Genomic DNA, 5920 nt, shown 5'->3' on the forward strand with positions numbered 1-5920 from the left:
CTCCAATGGCAACTAACGTTAAAATTGACTCTGACTTAGAAGGAAAACCAGTAGACTTGAAATACTATTGAAGTGTGATAGGAAGTTTACTGTACCTAACTGCAAGTCGACCGGACATCATTTTTGTAGTAGGTATGTGTGCAAGATACCAATCTTGCGCAAAAGAGTCACACCTAACATATGTTAAAAGAATACTTAGATATATTAAGGGAACCCTAAATGTAGGACTCTGGTACCCTAGGACTTGCACCTTTGATCTATTTGGCTATTCTGACGCAGACTATGCCGGGTGGAAACTAGATAGAAAAAGCACAAGTAGTAGCTGTCAATTTCTAGGTCAGTGTCTAGTAAGTTGGTCAAGTAGAAAGCAACACTGTGTTGTTTTATCCACTACTGAAGCTGAGTACATATCCCTAAGAGAATGTGCATCTCAACTATTATGGATGATGCATACCCTAAAATACTATCAACTAGAATATCAAAATATCAAAATTTCAATCGATAACATAAGTTCAATCAATCTAACTAAGAACCCAATTCACCACTCAAGGACTAAACATATAGAAGTAAAACACCACTTTGTAAGGGATCACGTAGCTAAGGGTGATATTGTGCATAACTATGTTGAGTTCAAATCAAACCTAGTTGACATATTCACAAAGCCCTTACCTGAACTTAAGTTCAGTGCACTTAGAAGACAAATAGGAATGTGCATGGTAGAATAGAACTTACTTTTAAAAAATTATTTCTGCCTTCTGGTTTACTATCTTGAAAATTATGTTTTTAAAATCAGCCTAATTTTAATTATCTTTAAATATTCTAGGAAAAATAGTTTTCAAAATCCCAATTTTGTTAGTTTTCAAAAACTTGGACTTAGCTTAGGAATTTTCCCCCTAGAAGTCATGTACCCCTAGTTTCAGCCAAAGCATCTCACAAGCACACTAGGCTTACCTTGCATGTGTATAAAAATACTTGGAATGATGTGAGATGCATAGGGTACTGCCTGGACTTAAGAATGCTTATGTCTGTGCATCGACATAAGTCTGGGCAATAAATACCAATTTACATTAATCAAGTTAAGTTATCCTGTCTTAGTCAAATCTAATTGGATCACTGATTTAACTTGACTAACCAAGTGAAAGCTGTTTCCCTCTAGGTAAACAGCTAATAGCTAATGGTTAGACATTTGGCTAAGGAAATTAAGTATTTAGTTTAATTTTTTAATTACTCATGCTTGGACTTTAGGACTTTTTGGAAAAGAGAACTAACTTTTTCTTTAAAATTGACTTACTCTTTATGGTTCTAAGTGAAAGTGGCCTTAGCTAAAGGTTTACAAGTTGATACTATTTAAGCTAAGTAATTTTCAAATTTAACTAAGTAAAATTACTTTTTGAATCTCTAAATTTTTCTTTAAAGTTTTATCAAATATTTTAAACTAAAGTTTTTTTGCTAAGTTACTTTCAAAGTCAACAAACTATTCCTCAGCTAAAAACTTCTTTTCAAACTTAGTTTCTAAAAATTATTTAAGGAAAAAGATTTTTTATTAAAAAAAATCTAAATATTTTCTCAAAAATCAGATTATTTTTAAAGAACTAAGCTCCCTACTTAACTATTGATAAAAGTTTTTTTATTCATTCACTTAGCTAAAAAGTCTACAAGAAAATTAATTCTAAAAGCTAAGTGTTTATCAAAATGTTTTAACTATTTCTTCAACCTTCTATAATTTTTTAAGTTAATTTTAGCTAAAAGTTTTTGTGTATTCTAAAAGCTAAGTTTTTTTTAATCTTTCTAAGGTTAAAATTTTAAAACTAAGTTTATGAAAGCTAAGTTTTTTCAAACCTTCTGAAAAGCTAAGTTTTAAAAGCTAAAATATTTCTCAAAACCAGTTATTAGCTATGTACTTTTAAAGCTAAATTCTTAAATTAAGGACTATGATCAACTTCTCAACTTGTCTATTTTTATTGATTATACCTTTTTTTTGCTATTTTTTGATATATAGCAAAGGGTGAGAATATATGAAAATTCTAAAAAGAGGAGCTTTAATTAAGGACTTCAAGGCAACGTGAAGGATGGTACGGAGAGGAGCCACGGGCTCGTCCTTGAATATGACGTGGGACTGGCGGACAAGTTCTCCAGGCGACTCCATAAATCTTTTACCTGCTACCTGGCGAAATAACCAGTTTATGGGTTGGTGAGTATAAAGACTCAGCGGGTAATAGACAGATAGTGCATGCATATAATATAGAACTAGAGATATAAAGGTATACAGTCTCGTAGGGAATATAACAGATACTAAAGTGATATCATAGTAAATGTTCATACCTGAAACCATATCCTAGGCTAGTAAGGTCGAGAATAGTATAAACCTGCTACGGTACTACTCATAACTACAAGAGCATCATGTGAGGTATACTACCAATAAGTACATAGTGTCTAAACACATACCTCAGGTATATATCTCAACTTATCTGGGCATATCAACATAAGTAAGCAACAACAGCATAAATAAGCAATAGCAGCATAAGTAAGCAATAGTATCAGCAGGTATAATAATAACAGTGTATGCACGGATGGTCACTCCCGCCCACCCCCCTGTACCATGACCCCTGTATAGTCGAGAGGCCGGGACAATGACAGACTGTACACCACTCCAGCTACCACTACTCTCGAGTGGTCGAGGGGACAGTTGCATAGTAGCTAAATAGCTACATCTGCGACGGGGGTTCCTACTGCTCGCGACTCCAGCTATTACTACCCATGAGTGTGCGAGTGGGGGGCACGACAGGACAAGCGGCACGCTCCAGCTACCACTACCCATGAGTGACCGAGCGTGCGGCCCTGGCCAACGACCCTCTCAACCACAAGGGAGACATGGTCGCCGGCATGCATGCAATGACATGATGCGTAGATGCAGCAATCATCATATATATATATAAACAGAAAATAGGTATGCTACATGAAGCCAGTATGCTCAATAAGAAACATGAATAAGTAGCGGTCAAAGCAAGTAAGCATGGTATCTGGTATCCATATATCCAATATCTAATATCTAGTGTCTGGTATATGGTATATGGTATCTGGTATCTGCTAAATATCATAGATAGCACAAGAGACTGTATAGATACAGAAACGAGTAGCTCAAAGATTGAGTGGATAAGTATCAAGCACAGGACAAATACGAGTGGAGTCAAGATAAATACAGAAACTATCCGAAAATATAGATCATGCACCAAGATCAATGTACTAAAGGGATAAAGCAAGAAATAGCCGGCTTAATATGTCGATCGTGCTAAACAATCCCACGTACTTTTGTCTCGATTCAAAGTCCTGCAATAAATCATAGGATCACAACCAAATCCCTTCATACAACAAACAGCTAACCTAAATCCAAATCAATCGATAATTAACCTAATACATCAATCTCCTAACTGGAATTTCAGAATTCAATTAAGCTCATACCTAATCCTTACCTCAATCTCACAGCTACTCTCTATTAGATCCTCAGCCAGGTATGGTTACTGCTGCAAGGAGTAGCTGCTAGGACTAAGAAGCGCCACTATCAGATGGGGATGCAACCACCAGATACCCCTAATGAGCAAGGGAAAAGAATGATCGTTCACACAACAATCTCAACAACCAAACAGAACTTGAAATCAATCCTTGCTAATCCAAAACATTGTAATTGATGGATCGAAATGCGCTAGAGGGGGGGGGGGGGTGAATAGCGCTCGTGGCTATTTTTGACGATATAAAACACAGAATGGAAACGCAGCGGAAAGTAAAATAAAACACACAGAGACGCAGGTGTTTTACTTCGTTCGGAGCCTATGGCGACTCCTACTCGAAGGCCCACGGTCCTTGACCGCTTTCGGTGGGCAACAACTATATATCCGAAAAGATTACAATTTGAATTACAATCAGTGTAATAAAAGAATTAATACCGACAACACAAGATTGAAGAATCTGAGCTTTGGGTTGTCGACGTCGAGTAGTAGCACTTCAAAATCGTCTCGTTGGCAGCACTTCACAGAAGACAGCTTAGCAATTGATTGTTGTTTTGAAGTTGCACCTCAACCCTCTTTTTATATGACATTCAGGGCGCCTGGATCCTTTCCGGGCGCCTGGAGTGTGACGTGGCCAACCAACCAGGATGCTCCACGTGGCGAAGTCGCGCAGGGGATAAAACTTGGTCCCGGGCGCCCGTACCTGTTCCGGGCGCCCAGACCTCCGGGCGCCCGGATCCATTCCGGGCGCCCGGACCACCTTTTTCCAGCAGGTTCCTCACCTGCAAACAAAGGTTAGTCCGAGCAAAATACCCTGCAAGACAGTGTTAGAATCTGATAAAACAAAGTAAGGAATAACTGACAGTCTTCGGACTGTCCGAGTCTGACTTCGGATTTCCAACCGGAAACCCTAGGTCGACCCGACGCCTACTGTTCCCTCTACGGGGAACGCGTCCTCACCTACTCCCCTCAGGAGAGATTACCTGATGCCAGTCTGATCCTCCAGACCGACTGGACTTACCGCCTAGGGTTACCACCCGCTAGGGTTTTTCTCCACCTAGGGTTACCGCCCCCTAGGACCTAAGGTTACCGCCCCTTAGGGTTTTCCTCCACCTAGGGTTACCGCCCCCTAGGACCTAAGGTTACCGCCCCTTAGGGTTTTCCTCCACCTAGGGTTACTGCCCCCTAGGACTTAAGGTTACCACCCCTTAGGATTTTTCACCTGCCTAACCGCAGCTAGGACTTTTCTGAAACACTCATTCAAACATGTTAGATCACACACTAACTTAACTTTGAATCCTTTGCCATTATCAAAACCAAGGTTCGATCGTCGGATGCTTCCCGCACCAACAATCTCCCCCTTTTTGATAATGGCAACCGAAATTCAATGTTAAGTAAAAGATATGTATAAGCACAAGAAACAGGATAAGCGTGATAGCAAAACATCGCTCCCCCTTAATACAAGCTCCCTTTTAAAATATTTTCTTTGAATTTCTCTACTCTTTCTTTGAATTGAATTTCTCTCTACTCTCCCCCTTTGCCATATATCAAAAATGAGCTAGTTTTTGAAAAAAAAATTCAAAGCACAATTTTCAACTTTAGAAATTGTCAAACAAAATTTTTCAACTTCAGAATTTTTCAAACAAGATTTTCAACTTCAAAATTTTTCAAACAAGATTTTCAACTTCAAAAATTTTCAAACAAAATTTTTCAACTTCAGAAATTTTCTAACAAGATTTTCAACTTTAGAAATTTTCAAACAAGATTTTCAGCTTCAGAAATTTTTAAACAAGATTTTCAACTTCAAAAATATTCAGATGTTTAAAGAAAATTTCCAAGGAAAAAAAAAATTAACTTAAAAATTTCAAAGTTTTAAATAATACTGCTTTAACTTAAAAGTTTTAAAGAGAATAGTAAAATTTTTTTTAAAGTTTTAAAGTAGAGAATACTTGAAAGTTTTAAATTTGGAGAAAGTTTTTGAGAAAGCTGCTTAAGGCATGTTTTTGAAATGTATTTCAAGAATACTTAAGGCAAAGGAGAAGCGATGACCTTATTTTTTAAATAGCTTGTCGTTTGTATTAGTAAGGTATCATAGCCCTAAAGTCCAAGCATGAGTCAAGATTTGTTACGATCAAGTATCAGATCTTTTAAGTACAGACATGCTTAAACTTATTATTTCCTTTACCAACTATCTAACCATTTAGCTACTTGCTGATTGCCTAGAGGGCAACAGTGTTCACTTGGTTAGTCAAGTCAAGTCAGTAGATCCAGTTAGATTTGACTAAGGCTGGAAGACTTGATTCGATTGCTTTTAATCATGTATTTAATGCCCAGACTCATATTGATGCACAGAAATAAGCATTCTCGAGTCCAGGCTGTACCCTATGCATCTCACACCATTCTATGTTTTACAAACA

This window comes from Zingiber officinale, chromosome 2B, assembly GCF_018446385.1.
Source record: "Zingiber officinale cultivar Zhangliang chromosome 2B, Zo_v1.1, whole genome shotgun sequence".
In the NCBI taxonomy this organism is placed as follows: Eukaryota; Viridiplantae; Streptophyta; class Magnoliopsida; order Zingiberales; family Zingiberaceae; genus Zingiber; species Zingiber officinale.